The sequence below is a fragment of the Sturnira hondurensis genome, unplaced genomic scaffold, assembly GCF_014824575.4.
Source record: "Sturnira hondurensis isolate 20B ecotype Veracruz unplaced genomic scaffold, ASM1482457v3 Scaffold0001120, whole genome shotgun sequence".
NCBI classification, from domain to species: domain Eukaryota; kingdom Metazoa; phylum Chordata; class Mammalia; order Chiroptera; family Phyllostomidae; genus Sturnira; species Sturnira hondurensis.
The window spans coordinates 2,997,378-3,013,103 of NW_028073751.1; the positions used below are offsets into that span (position 1 = coordinate 2,997,378).

The 15,726-nt window shown below is 46.7% G+C and overlaps 1 long non-coding RNA gene across 1 annotated transcript in view; it reads left to right on the forward strand.

The window, feature by feature from the left end:
• Nucleotides 1-11,575: 11,575 nt before the first annotated feature.
• Nucleotides 11,576-15,726, forward strand: part of LOC118997910 (uncharacterized) — a 62,032-nt gene continuing 57,881 nt past the window's right edge. The window contains exon 1 of the long non-coding RNA XR_005068755.1: nucleotides 11,576-11,711. This is a non-coding gene — a long non-coding RNA (uncharacterized LOC118997910). The remainder of the gene's footprint in view (nucleotides 11,712-15,726) is intronic.

The following is a 15,726-nucleotide window of genomic DNA, read 5'->3' on the forward strand; positions in this document are numbered from 1 at the left end:
TTGCCAAAGCAGCTTTATTCATAATAGCCAAAAACTGGAAACAGCCCAGATGTCCATCAGCAAGGGAATAGATAAATTGTGGTGTATTCATACAATAGCTTACTACTCAGTATAAAAAGAAGCAGATACTGATAAATGCTACAAATGAATGAACTTCCAAAGCATGCTGAGTGAAAGAAGCCAGACAGAAGAGTATGCACTGTAATATTACATTTAAATGAAGTTCTGGAAGAAGTGAAGTTCTAAACAGAGAGTAGAGCTGGCTGTGGGGTGGGGGAAATATTGACTAGAACGAGGAATCGGGAAAATTGTACAGGTTATGAACATATTCTGCATCTTGAGTAGAGAGGTGGATACATGGGTATTTGTCAAAATTCATCTTAGTGTATATCTTAAATGGATGCCTTTTATTGTAGGCAATTATGCCTCAATAAGGATGATTTTAGAAGTAAAATTAACTATAGCTATGATCATTGCTACAGAGGGGAGAAAATATGGTATTATAAGAAAGAATAATGGGGAAGGAAGACTACTTCTTATTGGTTGGCCAAGGAAGTAATACTAAAGAGATGATATCTGAGCAGAGATCTGAATGTTAAGAGAGAGCCTGCAGTGGGGAGACCTAGGGGAGGGCGGGCATTCCCGGAAGAGGTAACTGCAGAAACAAAGACCCAGAATCAGGAAGGAACCTGATAATCTTGAGAAGAGTGGGAGGCCAGTGTGACTGGGCAATGTGGGCGGGGCAGAGAGTGGTAGGAGACAGGTGGGGCAGTAGGCTAGAGCCAGATCAAGCCAGACCTTATCAACCCTGATAGAGGTTTGGAATTTGAAATCAATAAAATGCAAATCCTTCCTGTACTAGTGGGGCAGAAACACAAAAGGAAATTAAGGCAATACAGGGCCATGGGTGATATGGGTGCATTTGGGGAGTGTACAGGGCTATAGGAGGAAGTAATGAGCACCACCTGGGAACATCTGGGAAGGTCTCCTAGAGGAGGTGAGATTTCAGCCAAGGTCTGAAGAGTAGCAGAGGACAAAGGGTACTTCAGTGGAGGGTACTGTGTCCACAGAGTGCCAGGGGCATGCAACCCTGTGGATGTTCAAAGACCTGCGTAATACAGGGTATGGCAAAAGTAAGTTTACAGTTGTGAGTACATAAAACACAGATTTATTCTTGTGCTGTTATTTATTAATTATTGTATTATTTTTCATATGAATAACTGTAAACCTACTTTTATCCCACCTGTTGAAGTCTAGTTGGAAATTTCCCTGTAGGAGGGGGGAATAGCAGGAGGGCTGAGGCTGAAGAAAGACGCGTTTGAATGCCTGCTCGGATGAGATCCAGCAGGGTAAGGGAACCCCCTAGAGAATTTAAGTAAAGGAGTATTAGGACCAGGTTTACATTTCAGCTGGCAGCTGGAGGACAGGACCACTGGTTGTGACCTGAGACAAGGGGCAGGCGGGGCAGGAAGAAGTGCTTGACTGCTAAGAGGTGATTGCTACTTATCCTCAGCCCAGGGACTTCCAGGTTTCTTCTGGCTTGAAGACCTGGCTCCCCTGGGGGAGGATGGTCCAATTAGGCAGGACCCATGAGAGAAACAGATTGAGGAAAAGATTTGCAGAATTTGTGGCACCAGAAGGCCACAAATGATAATTTATTAAGGTATAATCAACTCACAACGTTATATTAGTTTCAGGTGCATAACATAACAAGTCGATCTTTGTATACATTGTGAAATGTTCACCACAATAGAAAGTCTAATTAAGCCGTGACCAGTGTGAGTCAATTCATTTGTCGTCCCACAAAGCCAAAGGTCGCCAGTTAGATTCCTGGTCAGAGCACCTGCCTGGGTTCCAGGTTCAGTCCCCAGTCAGGACACGTACAAGAGGCAACCCATCGCTGGTTTCTCCCCCTCCTTTCTCCCTCTCATCCCTTCTCTCTAAAAAAAATAAAATAAATGTTTTCTTTTTTAAAAAAGAAAGTCTAATTAATTTTTGTTATTATATAATTGCAAAAAATATTTTTCCTGGTGATGAGGACTTTTAAGGTCTATTCTCTCAGCAACTTTCAAATGTGCCATAGAGCATTAACTATAATCAATATGCTGTACATAGCATCCCATAGCTTACCAATAATTGGAATTTTGAACCTTTCGGCCCCTCCTTCACCATTTCACCACCCATCCTCTACCTCTGGCAAGCACTAATCTGTTCTCTGTATCTCAAGCTTGGGTTCATTAGTTGTTTTTTTTTTTAATTCCACATATATGTGAGATTATATGGTATTTGTCTTTCTCTGACTTACTTCACTTGGCATAATACCTTCAAGTTCCATCCATGTTGTTGCAAATAATAAAATTTCACTTTTTATGGCTGATAAATATTCCACTATATATATATGTACCACTTCTTTTTTCTCTTTTTAAAAATACTTCACTCGTTTGTTTTTAGAGAGAAGGAAATGGAGGGAATATGAGAGAGGGAAAAACATCAGTGTGAGAAACATCAATCAGTTGCCCCTCACACACCCCCAGCTGGGGACCTGGCCACAACCCAGGTGTGTGCCCTGACCAGGAATTGAACCTGGACCTTTTGGTCTATGGGATGATGCTCCAACCAAGTGAGCCACACTGGCCAGCACCTATTTTTAATTTTTTAAGGAAATCCCATATTGTTTTTCATAGTGGCCGCACCAATTTACATTCCTACTAGCAATGCATAAGTGGTCCCTTTTCTTCATACCCTCACCAACACTTGTTATTGCTCATCTTTTTGGTGTTGGCCATTCAAACAGGTGTAAGGTGATATCTCACTGAAGTTTTGATTTCCCTGATGATTAGTGATGTTAATTAAGCTCCCTGTCATGTACTTGTTGGCCATTTGTATTTTCTTAGGGAAAAAAATGTCTATTCAGACCTTCTGCCTAATTTTGTAATTAGGTTGCTCTTTTCTTTTTTTTTTTTTTTTTGCTATTAGGTTGTATGAGTTCTTTATATATTTTGGATATTAGTCTCTTATCAGTTATATGACTTGCAAATAATTTCTCCATTCAGTAGGTTTCTTTTCATTTTGTCAATGGTTTCATTTGCTGCAAAGAGCTTTTTAGTTTGATGTAGTCTTACCTATTTATCTTTGCTTTTGTTGCCTTGGTCCAATTAAGCAGGACACATGAGGAAAATCAGGGTGAGGTAAAGACCTGTTTGAGTTTCAGGCACAGGAGGGCCCTAAAAGCTACCTCTTACGTGCATCCGCTCCCTCAGATAGCATGTTACACCTGAAGATTTCTAGGCCCTGACCCCATTGATGCAGAAGCAGTGGGTCTAGGAGGAGCCCAGGAATCTGCATATGTACAAAGTGCCCCTCCTACTCTGATGCAGATGCCAATAGCGCCTCTCCAGGGGCCTGGAGCCCCATCTGGACTCCCATCTGGACTATGGCCTAAGCAGCCTAGAAATCCAGGTAAAGTTGGCATCTAAAATAAGACTCTGAATGTGGTGAGAGCAAAGATAACTTGCGTTTTTACTGGTGCAGCTAAAGAGTGGCCTTGGTCATCATGTGTAACTGCTGGTCAGAAGGATCCACACACAGAAATGAGGGGCAAGGCCAAGCCCGGAACGTACGTATATCTGCTTTTTTGATGAGTACCTGCTCTTAGGGTATGGGTTGGGGGGCAGGATGGGCATTCACAGAGGCTGCGGTGAACTGGACAACGAGCTCTGTGCAAAGAGAGCAGCTTCCGTTGCACACATGGCATCTCACCAGCGAACCTTCGCAATAGCTCCATGTGGTCAGACCTATTATTATGTCCACATGGAAGATGAGAAAACTGAGTCCCCATAAGACGTAGCAAATTGCTCTGAGTTCTGTGGCAAGGATGTAGGGGAACCAGGGCTGCAGCCCAGGTCTCTGGACACTCCTAAGCATAGCATCGCTCTGCCTCCCTGAGTGGGAGAAGTCACTTCATCTCTTAATATTAAATGATCTTTCGAACAAGGAAGCAGGGAGAGTAGAAGCTTTCTTTGTCCTTTCAGAAGGTATCTAAATCCTTACTATGTGTGTTTTCCAAAGAAAAGCCTTCCCAGGCCCAGAGGAGCTGGGGTTTTGAGGCTCCCATTGTAGGATTCCAGGGTGAAGTACTTCTAAGAATCTCACAGAGATGCCACCGCGTGCCTTCGCTTTATCCAAGCAACAGAAGGAGGTGGTGGCGGCGGCAGTGGCAGCAGCAGCAGCAAATCTGTCCCCAGTGCACTGCAGTCCTGTTTTGCTGTGATGAAATGCACATGGCATATGGCTACAAAGTTACTATATTGAGAGCAGATAGAAATGGGATTTTTCATGTGCCAGATTTTACTTCCCTTTCTGAAACAATCTTGTAGTAAACAGGGGTTTTCTGATCTTGTTATGATCCGAAAGATGGGAACTCCTTTACACTTTTTAAGTAAAATTATTGTCTTACAGTTTCGGTCTATCGATGGTACAAGTGTTGTTTTAAATGTGAAAGCTCTTCTGAGCTCCCTCGCTTCCCCCAAAGGCCAACACAGAAGAGACACTGCCACCACCAGGGACCAACGGCATTACAATCACAGACCACCCCCCACGATGAGAGTCCACGCATCCTGTGGCTGCCGCCCCTCGGCAAATGGAGTGGGAAAGAGGGAAGGTTCATTAAGCGTGGGAGGCCTGGGCAGAGGAGGCAAGGAAGGGCCAGGAAGCGAGTAGAGTGTGACTTTTAGGAGAATTATTTTGAACCATGTCTTGCCTGCTGACAGAATAATGATCATTATTAGGACCTCAGATGTAACACAGAGCCCGCCCTAAAGTTAAATTTTCCCTTTCAGATGAGCATGGCCTGTCAACCCAGCCTAGGACGGTTCTCTGCCAACCTCCTCCCCCACAGTAGGGGGGTTGGAACGCTCCAGCTGCTCCCTGTTACCTTTCATTAAGGACTTTGCTTTTTTGGTAAACAAGGGCACTGTGTTTCTACCTTAGCCTTATAAAACCAACCTGAGAAATAAATACTTTGTGCAAGGACCGCAGCTATATTTGCCGGTTTTTAACCATATTTAGTTTCCTGGCTGCTCTGTGGAACCCAACCTGCCCAGGGACCCTCTGAATTATGCCCTCATGGATCATTTTTGGCTTTGACAGTGTCTTAGAAAATGGGTTTCCTATCAAAATCCTGTTTGCTGGCTTCTCCTGAAAAATCAGAAAACCTAGTCATATTAGGCCACATTCCCGTTTGACAAATGGCTGGAGGTGAATGACAGTGGCTCCATTTGCACTGTTTGTTGTCCAGTTTGCCATAGTCACCGCCCCTAAGAGAGGGTTCAAGTTAAAAAGCAGATGTGGAGGTGTGAGTTTCAGTCTTGATTGCACCACTTACTTCCTGTATTTGACCAGGTGTCTGCCTCTCTCTGAAACCTGTTTGGAATCCCTAGGAAGAAGAACATAACGAGGCAGAGCGCTGGCCTGGCGGAAAGCCCAGCCTGGAGGAAGCACTCACTGAGAACGTACCCTGTATGTTTATTGATGTATTGACTATTTCCTATCAATGACAGAAAAGACTCGAAGATGGTGTACAGATAGACACACCTCCTGGAATGCACGCTTCATGTAAGCAAGGATTTTAAAAATCTGTTTTGCTTATTCCTATATCCTTAGAACCTGGTACCATCCCTGGCACATGGTAGGCACTTCGTAATTGCATTGAATGAATATGTGAATTTAATATGTTCTCCTCAGTTCTTATTCTTTATATGTTATGTACTAAATTATGGTTGGTTTATAAATACAAGTGTAAATATACTTACAGGCTGATTATTTCTAATTTGCATGTTGATTTTTTTCTTATTCTTTCAAAATATTAAAAAGCCAGGAGATTCTTCAGAGTTGATGGGAGGGTCATTGCCCTACTCAGTTGAGTCACAGCCTGGGAGGAAAACATACTCTTCTCCATGGCTGGGTTTTTATTTATCCAAAGGCCACTTCAGGAGTCAGTGCTTCAGAAAGTCAGTTATAAATGTGTGCATTTAATGATGACACTCAGAACTCAGGGTGCTGGATGAACATTTAAAGCACTAAGTGTTCTCCAAACCGCTTTCTTCAGAAGTAATACTTCCAAGACAGGAGAGTGCACTTAGGTAAAACCAACCGACGGCAGGTTCCATGCCACCATCTCAATAAGTCTCCCTCTCTGAGTGCTGGGAGTTTGTGCCCCATGGGACACAGTGTCCTGGAAATACAGGAGAAGATGAGTTGACTCCTAAGTGGATTCAAGGTTAGGCTTTTGGAATATTATGTTACATGTGCCTTCCACTGGCTGTGGTTTCAGTATCTGTGGCCTGTAGGGGTCAGCTGTGTTGTCTATTTGCTGGGCATGTATTTCTCCTAACTCTGGTAACGAGACTTTCCTGGGAAAGCCTTTCTTCCACACTTTCAACTAGGGGCTGTGGGAGGGGCTAGCCCCACCCCCAGCTCTGGAGGTGTGGCCTTCAGCCACGGTGTCACATCCCTTGGCTGCAGCCACACATTCAGAGGGGGGGGGGGGAAGAAGAGTTACCCAAAGCCAATGCAAACACTAAGTCTCCAATCTGGAGCCTTTCTTAGTACTGTTGGGATAAGAAAGCTTTTGTCTGCTGGGACTTTTCACTGGGGGAATATGATTCTGATACTCTCAGAGACTGCCTGAGGATGCAGGGAAAAGAGATCTGAGACACAGAGCAAGACCAGGGATTCCTGGCGCCAGTGTTTGGGTGCCCGGATCCAACTTTGCCTGAAGCTCAGATTCACCTCTAGATTTTGGTCTCATGAGCCAATGAATTCTCTCTCCCTCTTTCTTAAACCAACCTGAATGGCGTTTTAGTCACCTGCATGGAGACATCTCTGACTAGCAAACTGGAATTGAAAACATCTACCAGAAAAAAAAAAAAAAAACTGTGAGAGTCATGGCGCAGTGAAAACCGAACCTTGAACCATGGCCAGAAGCAAACTGGTGACTTTGCCTCTTTCTCCCTCACAGAAACCTCAAATTCCATTAGAATCAGGCAGAGCAGGAAGCTCCAAAACAAGCGTAATTTCTTTTTCTTCTTTCTTTGATATCCTGACATGGGAAAAGAATCTGGCCGTTCATCCTTTGCTAGTTTTCAGGCATGTGCTGGCCACGTTCACTGGTTTTCCTTTGACATGTGATCATTTGTTTACTTCCAAAGTAGGGAAGAGGGGAGACATGGACATCAGCCAGGGGCCAGGTCTAGTGGCCTTCTCCAGTGCTTTAAAATGGCCTGTCCTTGACTCCGGAGAATTCTCCAAGTGCTCATCATTGGGCCTGTGAGCTCCAACGAGAGGTTGTTCAACTCCTGCAGCATTTAGAGATGTTCACTGAACAGGGTGATCGAGCACCTCCTCATGCCAGGCTCTGGCTTCCGCGCATGTGTGAGGGAGCAGGGCAGGCTTCCTCCTTTCAGGAGTTGTTTCCAGTCTGTGATCAGCCCTTCTTCACCTGTGGGGCTGCACCTTTGCCATGGCCCTACTTCCCCTTCTGACCAGCCTGAATTCTGCTACCAAAGGGTTCTTCACAAAATACTGCATCCCATTCCCACTTTGGGGAGCTTCAGTGGTCTCCTATAGTTTTCTTTTTTTAAGATTTTATTTATTTATTTATTTTAGAGAAAGAAAGAGAGAAACATCCATGTGTGAGAGAAACTTCAATTGGTTGCCTCTAATGCACCCCAACTGGGGACCTGGCCCACAACCCAGGCGTGTGCCCTGAACGGGAATCGAACCAGTGACCTTTCTGGTTCACAAGCTGGAGCTCAATCTACCAAGCCACACCAGCCAGGTCCCCCTAGAGTTTTCATATGGAATCTATCCTCTTCTTCCCGGCATGTAATAAAAAGCCAACAGATTGGAGGACTTACTATGTGCCAGGCACCGTGCTTGGGTTTCATGTTCATTATCTCAGTTAATCCTACAAATGAAACTATAAAGTAGAAATCAATGTTATTCCTAATAGTTTCCAGATGAAGAAACTAGTGCACAGAGAAGTTATGTAACTCTCTCGAGGTCACGTGGCCAATAAGTGATGGTGTAACCTTGTCTTTCTGGCTCCAAACTCTATGCTCCTACTAGAAGATTCTACTGTCTCAAAAGCTCTTCCATAACCTACTCTGTCTCTACCTTATTTCTTACAGTTCTCAATTTTCATAGGCTAATTACGCTGGTCTTATGACCACTGTTCTCTAATTTTATTGTCTTTATTTGTTCATTCAATCATCCATTCCTTCAGCAACTATTTCCTGAGTCCCTGTCCCAGATGCACATGCTGTCCCGATGACATGACCCAGAAAGCTGTCTTTCCTCATCACTCCTCCAAATCCTGCCTTTCAGGCTCGGCGGTAGACCCTTCCTTTTTTGCGTCCCACCTTCACCAATGCAACTGGCATAGCCTCCCTTCCATGAATATCAAGGGCACAGAGGGCATGACATAGTTCAGCATTCAATCTTATAGGGGTCTTCAGAGGTCTCATGTCATTTTGCTTTCCTATTAGGAGTTAGATACCTGGAGGGCCAAGTTAGGGAACATGCTCCTGTCGTATCTATCACAGTGCTGAGTGCACAATAGGCATCCAAGAAATATTCTTCCATCCAAGGCTGAGTGAACAAATGGAGTGCCGTGAAAATACAATGGTTTTACAATGGCCCTTTGAGCCCTGGCTGGGTGGCTCAGTCCATTGCAGTGTTGTCCCACACGCCAGAAGGTTGTGCATTTGGCCCCCATCAGGTTGTGTATGGAAGGCAACCAAGCAATGTTATTTTCCTCTCTCTCTAAAAATCAATAAAAAGATATTTAAAATAGCCTTTTGAGAAATTATGAATCTGGGTTCTTTTGTGGACCTAGAATTCCCCTATGGTTTATGATAGTCTGTGAGGTAGGTATTATTATCCCTATTTTACAGATAAGACTGAGGCTCAAAGAAGGTGGGTGACTTGCCCAAGGTCACAAAATGGATAAATCTCAGAGCATAGGCTCCCAACTGCTGCATCGTGTCACCTCCACAATCCTTGGGTGGCTTTCCTGGATGACAAATGTTGAAAATTCATTATAGCTTATAGAAGATTCACTTTGTCAGCACCTTCTACACAGATCTCTTTCTGTATTTCTAGGAATGGAAACTCACTGCTGTTGTGAAGAAACCTGGTAAATCTCTGGCAACTTCTACATCTGGCCCACTGCTTAGTCCTGGGACTTAAGGTCAAATCCTCGAAAAGAGCCACGCAGGATGCACTCCCCCGCCATATCTCTGGGTCTTAGATGCTGTCAGCAGCATTACCTGAGTTTGTACTCACACGGAGAAGGTAGAGGTGACAGGGAAGGGGGAGAGTGACATGGTAGGACACAACCATTTCTTTGATGGTTATGTCCTCTCACGCACAACCAACACAGTAAAAGAGAAGTGGCCAGGGCATTTCTAAAACCATGTCCTACCATCTCTTGTCCCTCAACACAACTGGCTCCCATTTGTCCCAACTGCCATGAGAAGTTTCCCTCCCTTCCCAGACAGTTATCCCTGCCTTCCACCCCCGTCCTTGCCTCGCCCTGCCCAGAGTAGAGCCTCACATGCCTACCAGCAAGGGCCTGGAAATCTTTCCAGTCCAAAAGCCTTAGGTACAGTTACGGAGCTACTATCCCTGCTGTTCCCTCTGCATTAGTGTTCTGCAAAGGACGATTCCTGCCCCCTCCTTATGATGGTCCAGAGATGGTTTTGGGGGGTCTGTGAATGACTTTTCTGGTTCAGATGCTCACAGACAATGCTGCACTCCCCTGCCAGCCTCTGAAGGACACTGCCTACTTCTTGGTCTGGAGGAGAGAGGAGTGCTGGCCTATAGCAGATTCTCCCCACCTGTTCCTCCTTCCCCACTGTCCTCACTTCTGTGAGCTCCCAGCCCCCTTCCTAGGTCTCTCTGTACCTCACCATGCTCTCTTTCCTCAGCTCTTTCCCAAATTTCCAACCTCTTCTCCTTTCTCTCCATCCCTTCTCCCCTCGCTGTGCTCCCAGCACTTTTCCCTCCATTCTGACCTGCCTCTATTCTCAGCCCTCCCTGACCTCCCCATTTGGAGTTCCCCTCCTCAGATCTGTCAAACACCCCAGATCTGGCTGCCCCTGCCCTGCTCCCACCACCTTCCTGACTGCTGATCTCTGCCCCATGGGCCTTGGACTCATATTTTCAACCTCTTCTCCCTGTTAGGACAACTCTTTCTGGCTACAGTCATGATTCTCTTGTACCTTTTACAACTTTCTCCCCCTCCTTTATACACCAGTTTTTTTAAATAAATGTGTAAAAGTAAAATAAGTGTCACTTAAACTATTAAGTCAATAATAAACAGGATAGGTGGTACTTGGGTATGAGACACTACCCATAAACTGATGATCTTGAAGGACGATGTGTCAGTCATCCTGGCATTGCCCATTGCCAGGCACCAAAAGGTTCTCACTAGAAGTTGATTATAAACAACTTTTTGGTTTACAATCTCATAGTCTTTTTGGTTTACAATCTCAACATCTATGAAACCTCCATGGCGATGCAGGGTGTAGAAGAGTAAGATATAAATGAAACTCAGGAAAAACGGAAGAGCTAAGCAGTGGTTCTCAAAGTGGGATTTCTATGGGGTGTTCAATTTTTACTTTGAAGCTGATGGTTTATGTTCAGAGACCAGAAAGTCAGAGTCATATTCCATTGTCTATATGTACTACTTTATGGCACTTAGGTTGTTTCCGTATTTGGCTATTGTAAATAACACTGCAATGAACATGGTGGAGCACATATTTTTCCAAATTAGTGGAGAGGTGTATGCATACGTTTATAGCAAGCAAGGGGAGGAATTCGAAGGAAAAATCAATTTCTGAAATGAAAAACAAAAAATCTTTTCGCAAGGACTTGCAGGCTTGTCCTAGGCTTTGCTCTGGGAGTGTTTCAGTGATTTCTCTTTCTGTTGGAATTTGGGAAGGAGAAGGCAGGCTTTCAGGACTGGATGGCTGGGCCTGGGGTCCAACCCCTCCTTCTGAATGAATGAAGTATGATTACATTCTCCAGCAAAAGCTGCCCTATTTGCTGTGTGGTTTATGGGGGTAAAGTTACAGAGAGCAATGCAGATGTCAGCCTCAGCACCAGTCCTCCTAGGTACAGTTGGGGAAATAAACACCTGGAGCCTAGGCAATAAGAGGAGCAGCCCACAGTTACCCTGTGTGCCAGGCAGTGAGCCGGGTACCAGGGGAACACATGCCCTGCCTTCCAGGCACTTGCTCTAGCGGAGAGAGTGTATTGTCTGGAGTCTTGGAGAACAGATCCAATTTAACTGCAGGGCCCAGTTGGCGCGTCAGGCATCTAGCCCAGCTCAGAGGCCCTAGCAGGCAGGACAGACTCTCATCTCCACTCCCCGCGGCGCTGGCGGCTGAGCAGCGCGCCCCTAGGCGCCCGAAGGCCCGAGGCTGGGGGCGGGGCCCAAGCTGTGACACCGCCCTCTGCCTTGCCACGCCCCGCGCGCGTTGCCAGGGTGATCAGGTGACTCGCAGCTCGCGGCTGTTGGGACTGCCGTGACGTCAGCCGCGCTGCGGCTTCTCACTCACTCAGAGGCAAGTGCTGAGCTATTTGTGCCGTCTTACCTAGTCCCGTCGGCTCTCGACTCCACCGGTGCCCAGCCGGTTGCTGGAGAGGTGAGGTGAGGCGGCCCCGGGCCCGGCTAAGCTGGGATCACTGAGGGGCTGAGGGGCCGGCAGGGCCCTTCCAGGGTCGTGCGCGTCCCAGTGCTCCCCAGAGGGCTCCCCAAGAGCAGTGGGCACCCGGGCAGGATGGGGGCGCTCGCAGCCCCGGGAGAGGGGTGGGGATCCCGGGGAGCGGCAGCAGCCTGCCCGATGCCCACTTGGGTGTCTCCCTCACACACACCTCACCCCCTCACCTCCCTCACCCCCTGGCCGTTCCTCCGGCTTCTGGTTGCCGGGCAGCTGGCGGAGGCTGGCGGAGGCTGGCGGGTGCGGGGAACGCGGATCTGACGCTGCCCGCCCGGCCTCTGGGCGGCGGGCTAAGGGGCTCCTGGTTTTGTGGTCTGGCGGTTCGAGGAGGCTTCGACGGGCTTGGAGCGGCACTTGCCACACCCTGTCTCGGGGGACGTCTGCGGGATGCTTCTTTATCTCTTTGCATTGGGCCGCGATTTCTGAGGCGCCGCCAGGGACCTAGTCGGTGCTTCAAGCTGGGCCTGCGGGGGGTCGGAGGCCGCTCCGAAACCCGGCGGGGGTGTCCCGACGGGACACCTTCGGGGCTGCGGTGGAGAGAAATACTGACGGTTGAGACGGAATAGACCTGTTGGGGGAGGTGAAATCAGAGCGGAGTGAGTCGGAGCGGGGACTGTTCTCTCAGCTGCGGTGGGGAATTGGAAGAGTTGGGGGGCGGGCGGGGAAGGAGACCTCCGCAGGAGCCCGGAGTCCTGGCGCTGGAGGGAAAAAAACGGTTCTGTGACCGACTGAAAGTACTGGGCCTGTGCGGGGGGAACAAGTTTTGAGAATTCGGTTAGGGCGCGTTAGGAAAACTCGGGAGCGCGCAGCTGGAGGTTTGTGCGCTATGCGAATCGTTGAGGCGGCGGCTAGATTGGGGTAGCAGGAGTCCCCGGGATGCGGAGACACTAAGGAGGCTGCTGTGACAACATGGGAAAGAGGTGACAACACCTGGAACTCTGATGTGATAGGATTCTGCGAACGCTATTTATGAAATATTTATAACAGACGGATGGGGGTGCGGGCAGCCAGGGGCTGTACACCCCAGTCATTGTTAGCTGATTAAAACAAACAAAATGCCTTCTTAGAAAGAAAGCACCAACTGCAGCTCATTTTCTTATCTCGTTTGGCCAGATTTAATAACTGGCTGAGAGCTTTGCATCCTTCTACAGGGTGGGGCAAAAGTAGGTTTACAGTTGTTCGTATGGCAAATAGTACAATAAGTAATAAATACTAGTGAAAGAGTAAACTGTGTTTCATGTACTCACTATTGTAAACCTACTTTTGCCCCAGCCTATGTATGCTCGGTAATTGGATTGCCCTTCTATCAGAGGTTTCAAACTGTCTTACAAACACATTTGTCCCCAGGGTGAAACCCAAACCCCGAGTGACTGGTAGATTTAGTGGGGGTAAGTTGTTGAAGGATAACCAGTGCCCAAAACATGGATGTGGGCACTGGGGAAGCTGAAAGGAGTCCCCTGCTCTTTGTTAACTGGAGAACGAGGAGTTCCCCCTTTCTACCTTTCCCCTGCAGCCTGGGGGTTCCCCGGGGGCGTCAGAATGCTCAAGTGTTAATTGGCCGTTTTGTCTTACCTTCCTGAAACAGAAAACATTTTAATTACGGAAGAGGAATGATTTGGTGATTTATGGTCTTTCCCAGCTCTGGAACTTACTGATTCTGTGACTCAAAAAAAAAAAAGCACTGATGTCCATTTTACACTAAACCTTAGGAACTTCTGTTTTCTGGGACGAAGTGATACGGCTGAACTTTTCCACCAACTTGTTTTGTGTTTGTTGGACTCCAGTAAACAGAATTGGACCTCCAGGGATCTCCTACAGTAAAAGGCATTTTAGGGAATTGCTGAGAACTTGGGAAGTGGCCGCAGCTGGCTTGTATATAAATGTAGAGACCCTGCCCAGAGCTAGAGAGAGGGCACATCGGCGTGGTGGCATTTGGGGAGCGCAAACTCCCAGGGGGGCTTCCAGTCAGATCAATGAAGTCATTCTCTGGAAAAGAAGTCTTAAGATAGGTCACCAGAGCAATGGGTCCACCATACATTACTACCTACCTGATGAGTCCCTGTCCCTATCCACCCCTTATCTTAATAGTGATTTTTAAGGGGCTTTGCAGATGGCTGGATATTACATTTCTTGGCCATATTTTTTTGAATTGTTAACCATTTTCTAAATCTCTTTGGAAATTTTTGAACCAGCCAACCAACCGTGCTTCCTTTGGAAACAAGCAGCCTGCCCTCCTCTCCCCCAAACACTGTAAAACCATGTACTTTCACAGTGGTTAAGTAGGCCAAGGGTTTGGGGGAATTTTCCGCTTTCCTTCACTCCTGCTGCCGCTACAAGTTTTTTTCAGTGATAGAGAATTTAAGACTTTATTGTCGGGAAAAGAAAAATGTTAATGTGTTTCCCTGAACTGGGCTCACTGGGGCTGGGTGTTCTGTTCAGAAACTGAAACGCCCTCCCTAAAGGGGAACTGGGAGGCAGGTGAGAGGCAGAACTAGGATTAGGGCTATGGACCTCCCACGGAGCATTCTGGGCCTGCTCGGCTGCCACCCCAGCCAGGCCTTGGGCAGGGCCCTCCTTTCTTGGCACTGAAACATCCCTCGACCTTGAAACGGGATAGTTAATGGTCAGTACTCCCTTCACAGAGGTACTGAGGAGAATTAATGAGAAGCTTGTATAAAGTTTGAACTCATCCAAAGCAAGTATTTTAATTCTGGATGAGTGGTGAATCTTGAGATGTAGTGAAATGGAAAGGAGTGGGCATTCTACATTTTTGTAAAAGCCTCCTTCAAACCCTAAGGCTTTTTGTGTGGGGGCGGGGGGGGGCAGAGTTTCCCGAGTATTTGGGCTTGGTTACCAATATGCCTACAATCAAGAGCTGCAGGCCTGAGGGTAAGTGCATGTTTGATTTACATGTTTCACCTGTAAATCAGTTCAGACGTTTGCCCACTCTATTTTAAAGTGCCTGGAGTAAATCAGTAACCTAGCAGGTGTGGGGCTTTAGACCCAACACCCCTTCATCCCTAAAGGAATTTATTATTAAGCTCATCAAAGACAAGTTGGTAATGAAGCTCACTAAATTGAATGAATGAAATAGTCATTTTTAAAAATTCCCCCCTCCTATGCCAGTCCACCAGGCCTACCATCAGCCATGGGAGATTCACCCACTTGCTGATGGTCCCAGAGACTGTACGGAACTGTGAATATTCGTATCTTAGACTTTTGACATTTGTTGGCTAGGCATAGTTCTCACCTGAGCAAACTTCTGACGGGAGAGGGAGAAGCTTCCTATTCTCAGACTGAGGGCTAAGTTCCAGGCTCTCAGGCTCCCCCAACTGGGCCTGCACTGCTAATTGGCTTGGCTATAAAATGGGAGTCAGCAATTAAAAACCAGCAGTTTACAGAAGCGAGGGGATTGGACAGGAGTTGACCTTTCAGCCAAAAAGGTTTACACCTCTTTGGGCACTCTTCAAAAGGAAGTGAGGTTGGAATTACCTCTCTTTTGAAGTTTTTAGGAGAGATGTGTAATATTCACACTGATTTAGGCCTCAAGTAAGGGAGGCAAATGGTTTGAATAATTTCTGTGGTCAGCAAGCCAGTGTGGTATGACTTTGCTGAAAACAAGGGGTGATATATATTTTTCTTCACCCTTTCAGTTAAATAGTTGAAGGGAGTGTTGGCGGTCAAGGTGGGACAAGGGTTTGATTTACCTGCACTTACTCATTGAGAGTAAGGCCTGATTCACAGGTGCCTATCGTTAATTCTCTAACAACTGGTGCTAAAGAAGCATTAGTTAGTCCCAAGAGAATTGGTCCAGAAAATACCCCATTACTGAAAATTATCTGACCATGTGGTCAGTGTTCAAAGAAAGCCAGGGATGGGGAACAATTGAACTGCAAAGGCTTTGGGGGAGAAAAATTCCTGAAGTTGATGTTAGACTTCT